Source organism: Homalodisca vitripennis, chromosome X (assembly GCF_021130785.1).
Source record: "Homalodisca vitripennis isolate AUS2020 chromosome X, UT_GWSS_2.1, whole genome shotgun sequence".
In the NCBI taxonomy this organism is placed as follows: Eukaryota; Metazoa; Arthropoda; class Insecta; order Hemiptera; family Cicadellidae; genus Homalodisca; species Homalodisca vitripennis.
Genome location: NC_060215.1, coordinates 64,799,120 through 64,814,405, shown reverse-complemented (window position 1 = coordinate 64,814,405; position 15,286 = coordinate 64,799,120). Strand labels below are relative to the sequence as shown.

The following is a 15,286-nucleotide window of genomic DNA, read 5'->3' as shown; positions in this document are numbered from 1 at the left end:
TACAGTTAATGGCAATCGGTAAAAGACTATTAAAGAAAAAGCATATATTATGATTAAATTTATAGAATTCATTTCAAAAAATTAAAATTTGTCACAAATCTTCTGGATGGTAGTCATAAAAATAATAAACTTGTTTTCTTCGTAGGTTTGGTCTTTAATCTTCAGAATCACGAGTAACGTTATCTCTATCAATATAATTTCTGTTTTCTTTATATATATATATATATATATATATATATATATTATATATATATATATTTCACCATAGTCGGAAAGCAAAGGTTTTTGTGATAAATTGTGTTGATAAATCCTAATATTTACAAAGAATCTCAAGTAATTCGTATAATATGATAAACTGGTTTCTTGTAAGTTATGTGGTATGCGATAGTGAAAGGTATGATACTGATCATGAAACGAACATCATAAAAATAGGTTAAGATTTTGTGATAGTTGTAATTGTTTTAATTTGCTTACATTGCGTACAGTATCTTTCAAGTAATATTCATATATGTACCCTACAATTTGTGGGCTACAGTCATTTGAAGATTTAAAAAAAGAATATTTTTGTTTAAAGCAGGTAACGGAGTAGGATATAACATTTTTTAACATGTTCTGGAAATTAATTAAACTAATTATATTGTGTTGTTTTCTTCAACATGGTTTTTAAGCGTAAGAAGCTGTAGGGAATTAACGCAATTAATTTAATACCTACATTAATGTAAATAGACTATTTAGTTTTTGAACTAATTTTGTATTTAAGACTTTTGGTTCATAAAGTTTAGTAATATTTTTAAAGATTCGTAAGTTTTAGATAGATTTTTGTTGAAATTTAACGATGTTTATCGATTTTTAAAAGTATGCTTAAAATTCCAATAAATTAATATTTATAGATTTTTTTATGCTTTGATTTTTATTTACAGATTTGTTATGGGTTTTCTTTCACTTTTAGAGTTTGGTTTTCCTAATTAATTTTTAGTACATTTTACGACTATAGCCGTAGCGTTTTCAGTCATTATTATATGGTTCCAAATAGTCGTAGGAACATTTACTATATGATTATATAAATCTATTTATGATATTTTAGACAGTATTTACGTTTTAATTTTGGATTACTTCGAAAGTCTACTAGGAACTATATATATATATATCATATTATCATAATATTCAATAGCACTTACTTTAAGCTATAAGAAACTTCATTTATTAAAATAATAATATAACATTAGATTTTCTTATGTTAGTCTTGTGTTTTGATGACAACATATTTATAAAAGGATAACAGATTTCATTTCTTTAGTTGATATATATATCATTACTTTAATAGACGGCGACAACTTTGATAAAGCTTTTATCGCGTCAAATAGTATAAGAGGACTTTTATTATGCTTATTCACGTAACATTTTTTTAATTTTAAAGATTTTATTCTCCGTTTTGAAGTTATTCTGATCATTCCCCCAACACAATATAGTGTAACCTAACTATTGTAAGTGGACTATAATATTCCTGTCTACGCAATATGGAACCTACGCCATTATAATACAATTTCTGATTCACTTGTGACCATTGGTATATCAAATAGGACATTACAAACGTAAATATATGTTTTTAGCGCAACTTTCATGAGCTACAGATACAGCGTTCTCTTATATGGTCGTCTCTCGTCTGTTAATACTTGATCATGACTTAAGTACAAAAGAGTGTCCCATAATGCGTAACCAACGTTTCAGAAATTGGTACCAGGTAATGGAATAACATTGTAATCCTGTCAAACAACAGTATTGTGTCACTTACAGTTTCAAAATGACGAAATAGGGGGTTTTAATACCAATGGGTTTAAATATATTTCAAATGTTGGCAAAAATGTAATCAACTGGCACTATTCTATGAAACGATCAGTGAATAGGATACGCTTTGTTTTAAACATACTCTTATCTAAGAATGTTACATTTTTATCGAAAAATAAAATACAACCAATTAAAATATGTCTTGTTGGACAAAAATATGTTAAAACAAAAATAGTGGCTTTGAGAGAAGGTGATATCCCAGTCCACCCCTGACAAATTTAAGCAAACTTAGTATCATTGTTTTTCAAATTAAATTTTCTATCTTTTACAGTAATATTTAAAACCACCAATTTCTTGAAATGTGCTATTGAAAGCTGAAAGCTTTTGTCATTTTTTAACTGTAAATTATACTATGTTGTTATTTTTCACAGTGATACGTAACGATACTCACAACATGTGTACCGAAATTAATTTAATGCTATAGCTTACACTTTAATAAAAATGTTTTCCAACTAAATGAATACAGAGAAACAAACAAGTATTTCGGGCATACATTCTATTTGATTTTTTTCTTATTTCATGCCCTAAATCAATTGTTGAAATATTTATAATACAGGATTATTTTAACGTAAATATTTTTCATTCGTAGCAGAAACGGATTATTGGAATTTTCCATTCACAATGGCTTGAGATATTGAAAAACTTATCAATAGTAGTAAGCAATAACAGTACACACAATAAAATAAACACTCAATAATCTGAACTATTGTGTATAAGTCGTATCAGTACCCCAGCAACCGCCTAACCAATCAAACTCAATATACTCGTATCTTTTGAATACGATGGTACTTCTATTGTCAGCTATTTTACAGGTATGAGAACGTCATGAAAGTCTAAATGAATTCTTTTATGTAAATTTAGAGTACATATTAACTGCAGAATAATAAAATCTGTAGATTTCACCTACAGAGTGTAATTATATTTATTTATTTCTGTGGGTGTGTTTGTCCCGTGTCTCATGAGCACCTACAGTAAAGTATTATTCAAATGTCGTAGGTTTCTAAAATTACTGGATTAATTTGGGTTGGTTTTATCGAGCCCAACTAGGTCCCCCTAGAGACTACCAACAGTCCAAAGCCGAGCCATATCGAAGTCGGAAGAGTGCATCTCATCGAAAAACTAAAATAACATTTTAATATATTTTTTTACTTGCCAAATAAGTCATACCTCGTGTTATACATATTGAAAATCTAAATGTAGAGCAACAAGACTATGCATAACGCTTTTGGAATATATCATAGTTTTTAATTTTTCTGTAGTAAGAAAATGAGCTTGTAATGGTCCTACTCAATAATGGATCCTGACATTGAACCCTAGATATCAATACAACCGTCATACAAAATTTTGTTTGAAACGCCTGGAATTGGTTGGTAGATCGTTTCAGCTAAAAATTTCGTTAAACTTATTTAATGACCGTTCTAAACATATCTGCATAGACTCATATTTTCGGTAATTTATTTAAATTTGTATGTGACTTATTCATAAATCAAACTCTTTAATGGTACTTTAATACAGTGGAGCAGTTTTGGGAGCAATCCAAACCATATACGGTATGATATGTTAAAATAATATATACAAATATATTTTATTTTTTACATATTTTAAAAATCTTTCAACAGGACCTGTGAGGTGAGTTTAGAGGAAAACCACATCTCCAGACCATTATAAATTTTATAAGTTTCTTTCTTATAGAATCAAATAGTAATATGCACAGTTGTCTCGTAACTGAAAGATAAATTTGAAAGTGTAACGGAGTCCGACCAACTCAGAGAAAGGGGTTTCAGTGTTCATATTCTAACTTTATATGAAGTTGCCTGGAGCGCCACCTCGTTGACTGTAGCTCCTGAGGCTGCCGACAACGAGGGAACAGCCATTCTGTAGTAGTTCTTCAACAAATTCTCAAGGGGTATACTTTAGTGAATACAACACTGTAGCCTGAGTTGCTTTGGTTTTAATTAAATTTGTTTTGAGTTCGTAAGACAAGTAAAGTTAACTGTTCAAGTACGGTTCCAACCTACAACGCAATACATGATTTTAGAATAATTATTTATTTTTACACTTGTTTATGTCTGTAAAATGTACGTTAAATTTTGCAAAACCTTCATCTTTTGTAAACTCTTAAAAAATGATAAATGTTTAAAAATTTTGTACTAGAACATAACTGTGTGTGTCATTTAAATTATAAAAGCTGAACATTTTTTATATTTTCCTTGAGCCACGTGTATAAATTTAATAATATTCTCTATAATAGGCTACCAAATTTCACAGTATTTGTAAACACTGTAAATCAATAAATTATGTAATTTGTCGTATGGTAAAGTAAATGTTGGCATACGCATTTAATCATTACATAAAACAAAATACTACAAAAACTTTTCATCAAACCACAGTTGATTATAAGTTCGAGTTAAATATTACCTGCTTATAAAATCTGTTTTTTATTGTTTGTTCGTTGTTAAAAATTACTAGTCGAGATGTTATTTAACAGCTGGTGATATTTATTTTAATTGACAACTAACGGTGGCTATACTTACTTGGCTATACTATGTTTCTAAAATCTTAGAAGTCCACGTAAAATCAATCAAAATGTTACACAATTCCTTTGTATTAGTGTGTTCAGCAATTGTAAACATTTGTGATCTTTCTTATTAATGTTTAACTTCTTCAAATTCCGTTATTAGCTCAATAACGATATGAATTTTTTAATTTTTTATTAATAGGTTAAGTACAAGATATTATGTTACCATGAAAGTTTTCAAATCAGTCATTAATTAAAACAAAATGTAATATTAACTATTTGAACAATGTTAATGTAATGTTTTATAATGATTTAAGAAATAATGTATAGATGTTAAAAAATATATATTTATATATATATATATTTATATATATATATATATTTATATATATATATATATATATATACATTTGTATATATAAGTTTCAACATCTATGGTGTGAGCGTGGTTACGCTATGATGTGAAAGATACAGGCAGGGAAACTGAAAACTGAGTACTTTTGCGAATTCATTAAGGAACCCATTTTCTTAACTTTCATGTGTGTACATGAAACACTTGGAAAATTAAGGCCATGGTAAAACCAATCTGAATGTGAGAATATGACACACAGTAACAACTTAGCCATTTTAACGCTTCACATACAACTTATAACATCGTTTACTAAACATAAACTATATATACTTTACATAAATGTGTTTCTGATGCCAGTACATCTAATTGAATAACTTATTCCAAAATTGGGCAAGGTATAACCTGAAACCTATATTTTCCCTGATAGTTTGAGGCTACGCAGCACTTTTTATTAAAAAACAACAAATTGATAATAATACTACGATATGTATAAGCACAAAGTCATATATCCATCTGAGCATCTTCTCTACATTCAGGTCAGACCAGACTATCTGATAATTTCACTGCACATATTGTACCAAACACATACATTTATTGTACCAACATTTGTACATTTTTAGCATGCATTATACAAAATTCATTTTAGATAACTATTAAATAAGTCACTTTGATAAATCATGACGTCATTTTTAAAGTCAACCAGATTGTATATATTTACTATTATTTTTGTATCATCTATGAATTTACAAATGATATGTAACAAATTTCCTCTAAAATCAGTTATTTATTATTATTCGATTTAAATATCTTTGGTTTTTTAAATTTGTGATAAAATTCACTAAAAATGCTCTTCTTGTAATTGTTTGGTCAAATTACTGTTTTATTTAAATATTCTAAGTTAAAAAGATTTAATGGCAGCCGTATTTAAAATATCAAAAATAATATCAGAAATGTTTTATAGTAACTGGTCTTGTTATCAATTAATTTAGAGCAAAAAACTAAAATTTCTGCAGTCTATTCATGATTGGCACAACAAACTTAAAAATACAGGTTGTTTATACAAATCTAAAAGTTTTGGAAGCCCATCACTGCACGAAGGTCGTGTGGAACAGGTTCGAGCTTCTTTCCTGCGCACTCCAACAAAGTAAAAGGCTAGGGTAAATGTAGAACTTCAAACTCTCCACAACTCTGGGGATTTTGAGAAAACGTTTGAAGATAACCTTACAAGCTACAGCTTTTGCTAACATTACGTGACGATAAAAGGAGGAACGTTTGGAATTATGTGTTGGAATTATTCAAACCATTAGAAAGGTGTATCAGCAAACACAACGTGTGTATCTGGAAAATAGAAAAGTCTAGAGTAAATGCTGGACATGGGAAGGATTTTTAGCAGAATAAGGAGCTTAACGCCTTTTGTACTGTATCAAAGCAAAAGATATACTCGTATGAGCCTTTCTTCTTTCAAGATCAGAAGTACAACCTGCTTTGGACATGGTGAGTGAACTGCTTATCTCTCAGCTAGAGAAAGACACTAATACAAACGTATTAGTTCAAGATATAGCTTCGCCGCATTGGCACCTTGACGTTTACCTACTCTTAAGAATATAAGAGATATTCGTATATCATGGATAAGCAATTATCGTATTGCAGGATAGATCGTGCGTTGGCCGCCTAGCAGTTCGGACTTGCCTCCTTGGAACTTATTTCTGTAGTGTTATATTACAGACAAAGTTTGATTCCCCCCATTGAGCCTCTTGGAATGAAGGCAGCTTTATGATCAATAAGGATATAGAAAGTGTTGACGTCAATATCCTTAACAGGACCTAACCAGAACTTGCCTATTGATTCATTGTCTTTAAACAGTGAGGGGTTCATGTACTGTACAACATTTATAATGTTGCTCAAGAAAACTTTGAAAATATCTCTTTGAAATTCAACTATTTATTTTTTTCTGTTAATCAAACCCGTTTCCTATGTTCATTCAAAAACGTTCATTTTTTAACAACCCTGTATGCAGTGGGATTTTTCAAAAACTACAGTTAATAGTAAATGAGTTAAGAACCAATCTAAACCTATCGTAAATGAATTATGGATGTAGTATCTCTCGCCTCGAGAATATATTTTTAATTAATTACTCATATGTAACTTTTAATCACACTCCCAGGTGGATATTTACAAAATAGACACAAGTGTATTAAATTTCCAAATGTAACTAAGAACGTAGTCAGGAAATAATTTGGGGGGGGGGGTCCAGACAACTGATATTTTCCTGCAGTGGACAGAGAGTAAGGCCCCATTTCGTTCCCTAAAAAGTTATTTACACGTTTCTTTATTAAGAACGATCTTTCAGCAGTACATGCCAGTAATACTGAATTATTTAAATAATAATAATCGTGTACTAAAAAATTAATTGTAAAAATTGAAACTTGGGGGTGGTCCGGAGCCCTTGGACCCCTCGCTGGCTACGTCCTTGAATGCAGCAAAAATGCAACTTTAGTTTAATTCGTTTTGACTGTGTTCATTGAAAAGTGTCCATTGATTTATTTTTTTTTAACCCTGTACATAATGGGAATTATAAAAAAAACTAGAGATAGTGTTAAATAAATTTAGAACTAGTCAACACCCATCGTAAATAAATGATAAATATTTAACTTACAAGATATTTTGAACTTTTTATACTCGTATACACATTGTAATCACACTTTCAGTAGAGTTTCTACAAAGTAAGCACATACGTAGACATGCAATCATTCTAGCACATACAAAATTTTTTGTGCACTATCTATTACAGTCTACCCCATTTGATAACTTAAAACACATCTGTCACAAAGACAATCAAAAGGTTAAAGTGAGATATATTTATATTATATTATTATATTATATAGGGATTTTATATATATATATATATATATATATATATATATAAAATCCCTATATATATATATATATATATATATATATATATATATATATATATATATATATAGGGATATATATCAAATTGGAAAGATTTGATCTGTTCGATTAAGAAAAGAAAATATATATATATATATATATATATATGGGATTACCAGATTTATGTCAGGGGGATTTTGTTCATAATAATTTTATTGGTTAAATCAACTTATCTACACAGGCCAAGACGTCCACTAGAGAGAGCCCTGGAAGCTTTGCAGATCCAAGGTATTCCCTGTATTAATTTCCCATGTAAGGATTGGGTTAATTACAAGGGATCTATATTAAGTTACCCTCGTGTGTTTCAATTCATATTGTTAGCAATGTAAACATTACTACAATATAATAACGAAATAAATTCTTAAAATAGTGAAAATTTAGATTTATTTAAGTGTATTATCGTGACATGGAGGGTAATAATATGTATACAGTGGATAATTAAATATAATATAAAATTTAAATAACTTTGCTTGTAAATTAAATTTAAATATATTATTATTATTACAGCAAAAAAACTGTGCTTCACTTCAATCTGGGCAACCTTATTTGATGTCCAGGAGCGGAACATCACTAACAGAAAATGTCGAGATTCTGGGGTGCAAGGGTAATTCAATAGGCCTAAGTCTACTGATGAAGATGACTGTTGGAAAGATTCGATCTGTTCGATTAAGAATATATATATATATATATATACAGGCCTGAGTAACAATCGTAAATTTATACTAAAAGTCAGATAGTATAAATTTTATATACCTTTGATATCTGCATTACAGTACCCAAGTACTGCATCCTTAATATTTGCTAAAACTAAAATGTACAGTTCAATTATGTTTTAAGCCCTTGTCTTTTGATTTCATATCAGAGAATTTTCTTACTTTGTGCTCAACAGCAATTGCAGAAAAGGTTTAAATAAGAAGTGTTCTTACTCTATACTTTAAAAACTCTAAATGTAAACAAATTGAAAGTAGTCGTTAAAATAATGGAACATATGGTTGTGCTGTCATAAAACAATGTTTACACGCAACATTTGATTACATAACAGACTCTTTCAACTAATAATATTGTTTTACTGTAATGCAAATCTTTCAATGGTTGAATTTTGCAATACTTTAGAGACCAGTGGGACGTAGGGCGGAGGAATGTTCGAAAAAGTAATAGACCTATATGACCAGATCTAGACTATATGAGTAGCCCTAATAATGACCACGAAAAATTTCAGAACAATCAGTCCAGTAGTTTTTACGCGATTGAGTAACCCATGTGCACTTACACATAGGCAGACAGACAAACTCCATTAGGTATTTATATAATATTATCGACAGTTGAAACGGTGTTTCAAAAAAGGGTTGTCGTCTATCAAGTTTATGTTACACTGCGGAGAATAGCTAACCATATGCAGTAGAGAGGTTATTGACAACATCTGCGTGTTCCGTTATCTTATCGCGTATTAGGTCTAGATACAGGACACCTACTCTCATATTACCTGATAGAAGTCGTCAACTTGATCTCACTTGTAGCTGCGGAATTTTTTTCTAATTATTTCAACGCTTTCTAAACAGTCCAAATCTGATGTTTCCTGAAAATAATGTCCGTTTTAAAATATTTTAATTTAAAATATCAGATTAATTTCCATTTTATATTAATTTGCAAAGGTTAACACAAAGGTGAAGTCCAGTGAAACCTCATTCTCAGAAATTGGATGGAAAATATCAAAAGTTACGTAAAACATGTACAGTTGTGCACGCATGCACTATGTCGCTCAAACAGCTAGTCCGAAGCGCAGCAATTGAATTAATTTGCTTACCTTTAAGATATTATGGAAACAAAACCTTACATTAGGCATTTAATTCGAATGCCCAAACAGAAAATATTTTAGTGGAATGTATATTGAACATACAGGGTGTTTGAAAAGTATGGGTACGGCTTAATATTTTAAAAACCATAGGAGATAACATCTATAAACTTTGCACAGTGTTATATGGCTATTTTTCCTTGCTATTACCATGACATGCCAACCATGGGGGGACGGCCCACAGAGGAAAACATGGAAATCTTAAATTGAAGCATGGGTCGAGTGATACCTCATTTGAAAGAGCTCACTTAGTAGAGTTGAATTCCGCAAACCGCATCTCAAAAGTATACCATATCACAATAAATACCGATGTTTTTTAGTTTTATTTATTGTGTTATAAATTTGTGACATAATTTGCTAATTAAAAAAAGTCAGTGAAAACACATTGGTTAGTAGAGTGAAACGCCGCCAACCGCATCAGAATACGACGATCCAGTCAAAAATGGCAGCGCATAATGTACTTCACAATGTGCACCTAAAACAACCCGCCATTTCTGATTGGATAAACCTTTTGAGATGCGGTTTGCGGAATTCAACTCTACTAAGTGAGCTCTTTCAAATGAGGTATCACTCGACCCATGCTTCAATTTAAGATTTCCATGTTTTCCTCTGTGGGCCGTCCCCCCATGGTTGGCATGTCATGGTAATAGCAAGGAAAAATAGTTTACATAGCCATATAACACTGTGCAAAGTTTATAGATGTTATCTCCTATGGGTTTTAAAATATTAAGCCGTACCCATACTTTTCAAACACCCTGTATAAAACATTATGTCGCGTTAAATTCTCTTACTATTACCCTATTTCGTACAGTTTTTCTTTGTTTTTTTAAATTTACAATCAACTGAATCTCAGCCAACAATAAGCTGATATAAATTGTTACTGTATGTATATTTAATTTTAAATTTATGTATGTATATTTTTATTTTGTTAATTTGTTAATTATTTTAATTTGCATATAATATGTGAATTTAAATGTATGTATCTAAATTCATATTAATATTGATTAACCTACAGCCTTATTAATATGTTTAAATAGACCCTAGACGTATTTAAAATGCCACTTATCTGGTTAACTATAGGCAGCCTAATAAAACCCTACATATTTTAAAATATTACCTTCTCCCATAAGTATTCTCTAAAAACGGTTCGAGGATACAACGTTTAACGTAGGTTTACTTAAAGAAGTGACTTTCAGTGAACAGTACCAGTACTAATAAAATACTTAAACAGTTTTTATTACGTTGGGGGAAATGTTTTTATGCATCGTCAGCACTGGCGCTGGTGAGTAGGGCTCTCAGCACAAAACCCCACCGGCCCAGGCATCACTCCCTCTCAGGACCGTTTTCCAATTACTTCAAGAGGGTGCCTACGGTAGAGGGTGCTTGGTAGTACCGCAGTAGAAACTCAACACAATTTCATACAACTCTACAACTTAGATAAAGTTTTCGTTCCCCGTATTTCTCGAACAATGTTAGTACTCCAAATTACGACCAATTTAGTTTCCAGTTAACAATTGATACGCCACGATATTTACAAAATACAAGAGGACAATGTGAGTATCTGCTTTTTTCACGGCCAATGAATCTTCTACCCCACATTAAGTACCTCTGTATGGTCGTATGTATTAGAATGAACCGAAACAGTTCACATGCAAACTTTTGAATACTCTGAATAGTTTAAGAGCTAAGTAGTTATTTGCATTGTACAGGAACACGATTTAATTTTCGTGAAATCGATTGAAGAAATTTACCTGAAGAGAAATCGATCGTCAGCCTTACTAATTTTGGTGATACTTTCTGGACAGGGTAAATAATATAACACGATAAATCTTTCGACATAACATATTATTCAGCTCGACACTCTTAAAACTTAGCCACCAGAAAGGTAAGTAATAAATAAATAAGCATTGAGCCAACTATACGAAAATGGCGACTTTTAGTATCATTTAATCTTTGACAGTGGTATACTATAACTATTATTTAGGTGTCTCACGATTAGTTATAAATAGATGAAGCTAAATAAATATAGCCTATGAAAACATTCATCATTTGGTAGTAGGTCTACTAACGTTCCGACAACATTCCACTAGAAGCTTCAACAAAACTAGCTCGGGGAACGACAAATTTATTTTTCAGGGGGAATTTCTCTACCGATATCACAAAAACGTGGTTGTGTTCTCATACAATTCAGATTGGTTTCTCGCCTCCTAAACTAGAACGCGAAACGCAATTCCTTAACGACCTATTTTTATTAATAAAACTTAAAAAATACTTGTCAGAATAGTTTTCTCGTTTAATCTTTAGTTAGGAGATAAGCTCATTAGCGTTACACTTCAATACAATTAAATGTATAATAGCGATTCACAGTAACAACCACTAGAAATTACGAATTATAGTTATACAACAACCACGAATTATAGTTATAATTTATACACTTAATAACATAGTGAAATAAAATTAATAGTTCAGTATCTCGTTCAATTTTACTACGTATTGTTGAAATGTTTTGTTGTTATAATAAAGCGATCTTCTTTATTCTTCTTAGCCATTAGTCGCATACTTTAGCAAAGATGTTCTCACACAACTAAGAGGTAGGCCTGTTAACAGTACACACTTGCTCAGCAGATATAATTGTCTTTAGAGATTTAATTCTCGATGTTACTAGAAATAACGAACGCTATGTACTACTCTGTCCTGGTTCAATACGGTTATCGGGTCTGCCAGTTTTTGATCCTCATAATATTATAGAAACTGCGAGAATTCATCAAAAAGCCTTACTTTTTATAAAGTGCTTTTCAGTAGGAACAAAGCCACGTATACCCATGATTTAAGATTTATCAAAAAACATAATATTATCAAAACATCTCATTCAATGAAACAATACTTTACTATGTGACTAAGACCGATCTCACATATTGTCAGTATTAAGACCAGGCTTCATATAATATCCAGTCTTTGAATAATTTTGTGATGTATGGTTATTATTAGGATAAATATAAAACTTACCTACGTTGATACTAGTTTCAGTTGTAGGTGTGTCAGTCTTCATACAAACAGCTTTCTGTAAGAAAAAGATATTATGAAATTTCTTATAACCACATCATTTTGTACTATACTATACCAACAATCACCTTTTTATATATATTTCGCACATTAATGCTAAACATACCTAAAAATACACTAAACAAACGAGTCTGCTGGATTTTTGGTGCATTTTAGTGAATGGGTGGCGGTAACTTGATAGAAGCTTAGTTTGATCTATTAGAAGGGAGTAGTATAAACGTAGTTTCGAGATTTGCCTCCTTGGTGACGTTTTTGAGTGCGTACACAGCGTGTCTGTAGTGCTGTAATTTTCGAACCGTTTTGTGTAGGAACTAGTGAAATTGATGAGAAATGCAATAAACATAATATAAAAAACAATAATTTTGGATAAAGTTGAGATTAGGAAAACAGATATCCAACAATTTGGGAAAAGATACGACAAAACTTCCAGTGATATTTGTTTAAGAATTTTTGAATATTCATAGAAGGGATGTGTTTTATGATATTTGCTGAAAAATTTAATTTTGTACTGTATTGCCAGTATTTGCCTATTTTTATGAGAATGCATAAAACTTACAACTTGGAATATTCAGATTCCATACACTAACACGGACGTGATATTGAACATTAACTAGCTAATTAAAGATACATATTGTTATATTTCGAAATATTACTCATTATTACTTGATTACTGACTTATTGCACTTTAATATGTAAGTTTCTATATTGTTTCAAAAACAATTTTAATGTTTTATTGAAAGAACAGTTTAAATTTGATTTTCAATATATTTTGTAAAGACACGAGGGTTTATTTCGTTGTTGATGAAAAGAAAAATATCTTATTTATTCTTTCACGAGAAAACCTTATACGAGATTTTGTGAATAGTTATATTTTTTAGTTTAATTAATTACATTTTTTTTAGTTTAATAGTTGGACTTTAAAATTATCCTAAACTGACTAATTATAGTATTTCATAACTTATGTAATGTTTCATAAACTTGATTAACCTTCAATTTTATCTCATGATTGATTTGATGGCTCTCATGTGCTTAAACTGTTATGTACACTTTATAGATACAAGCTACAATTCTCAAAGCTAGACGACCAAAATTAATTATAGAGCGACAAGATGACTGGATTTAACTTAGCACATAGCTTTGCTGTTTTATATATGGACACTTGGAAATAAAAAGATCTGAACTTGTGATTTTTTAATTTCACCTAACAAAGAGATTTCAATTAAAAATGTAATTATTATATAACCCTTTACTTAAAACCCTTACAAAAATGTATGGGATTTGCGGAAAATATAATTTGGTGTCGTTTTATAAAAGTTGCATGTGGAGTAATGTGTCCGCATATGTGAGTTTCGAGAGTTAAAAATACCCTCCCTATTGAAAGTAGCATCTGTGAAGAGCAACTTTAAAAAATCCGAAACGGTTTATAACTTTATGGATAAACAACCGTTTACACTAAAACAAGATAGTCATGGGATAGTTCAGAAGCCCTTGAAATTTCTGTGACTTTAAAAGGTTAAGTCCCTCCTCTTTGTTTAAGGTTATCAACTGTAATTGAATTATTTTAACATACTGGCTAGAAATATGTTTGATGGCTCCGAATGTCTTGTTACCAATCATTATAAGTTGAATGCCATAGAATCCAAGTCCTATTTATAGCAGGTACTTAGTCAGATATCTTTATCCCTACTAAAGCAGCTGTTATATCACCTGACGCAAATATGATCAATACGGTCTATCCTAATCACTCTACTCTGTCTTATCTCCTGGTCTGGTATATACTGGATTGTACAGGAATGAAACTATTGGTGAGCAACTAATTTCTGTATACATTCAAAATGTTGAGAATTATATCTTTTTAGTTCAAATCGGAATAAGCAACTGTTCGAATTTCCCTCCTCTTCATACCCACTCTCTACATCTCCTCTATAAATATCTGTTTGTTACATTTTGATGGTTCGCAAACTGCCAACATACGCAAACTTTCTTACGAGTTGCTGCCAACAAACTATTTTCAAAATGTTTTAATTTTTTCACTGTAATGTCATCAAATGATAATTTCGAATATAAGTACAAATTCCCCTCCCCTAATATTCTGTGTTTAGTTGTAATAACAAACAGATTCATATACAGCAAATCAATTTTAATAAAATGTTCTATTCTTTTGGATCAACGCTTGATCTTGTTTGCAGTCTTAGTCACGATCTATTCAACAAATATTCCATTTGTTCATTGATTTCGTTCAGTCCCACTCCATGTGTATTCTTTTCAACAAAATAGAACCTAACTTCTTTTACTTTTTCATTTCTCAAAAAACTTTTCTTTTATTTATTTCTTTTCAAACTTCAGGCAAGGCTTTCAACTCGCTCTTTGCTGCTTGTTATTTAGAAATTGATACACAACATTCTAATTTTATCCTTAGATTTTTCAATACTCCGGAACCAGTTCCTATTCTCTGAATAATTTATAATTTACTGACTGTTCAAAATCTCTGAGCTCTTAAAAAACTTTCCATTTCACTTGAAGTTCTGTTCAAAGTCCTACAATTTTTTTTTCATATTTAAAGAACTTTTCTACCTTACAGACTTCCAGCCAAATTGAACCCTTTAAAGATATACGCATAAAAATAGTTTCTTTAGGACCCACATAGTAACAGTAGCAAATTGTATTAGAAGGTGTTATTTTGGTATTTAATTCCACCCTC

The 15,286-nt window shown here is 30.6% G+C and overlaps 1 protein-coding gene across 7 annotated transcripts in view; it reads right to left on the bottom strand.

Annotated features, from left to right (window-relative positions):
• The window catches only part of LOC124369091 (RIMS-binding protein 2), a 351,075-nt gene that overhangs the window by 317,955 nt on the left and 17,834 nt on the right, over positions 1-15,286 (bottom strand). For all 7 annotated transcript variants that reach the window (XM_046826818.1, XM_046826820.1, XM_046826819.1 and 4 more), the window contains exon 2: positions 12,529-12,583. The gene's annotated coding sequence lies outside the window, so the exon portion shown is untranslated. The remainder of the gene's footprint in view (positions 1-12,528; positions 12,584-15,286) is intronic.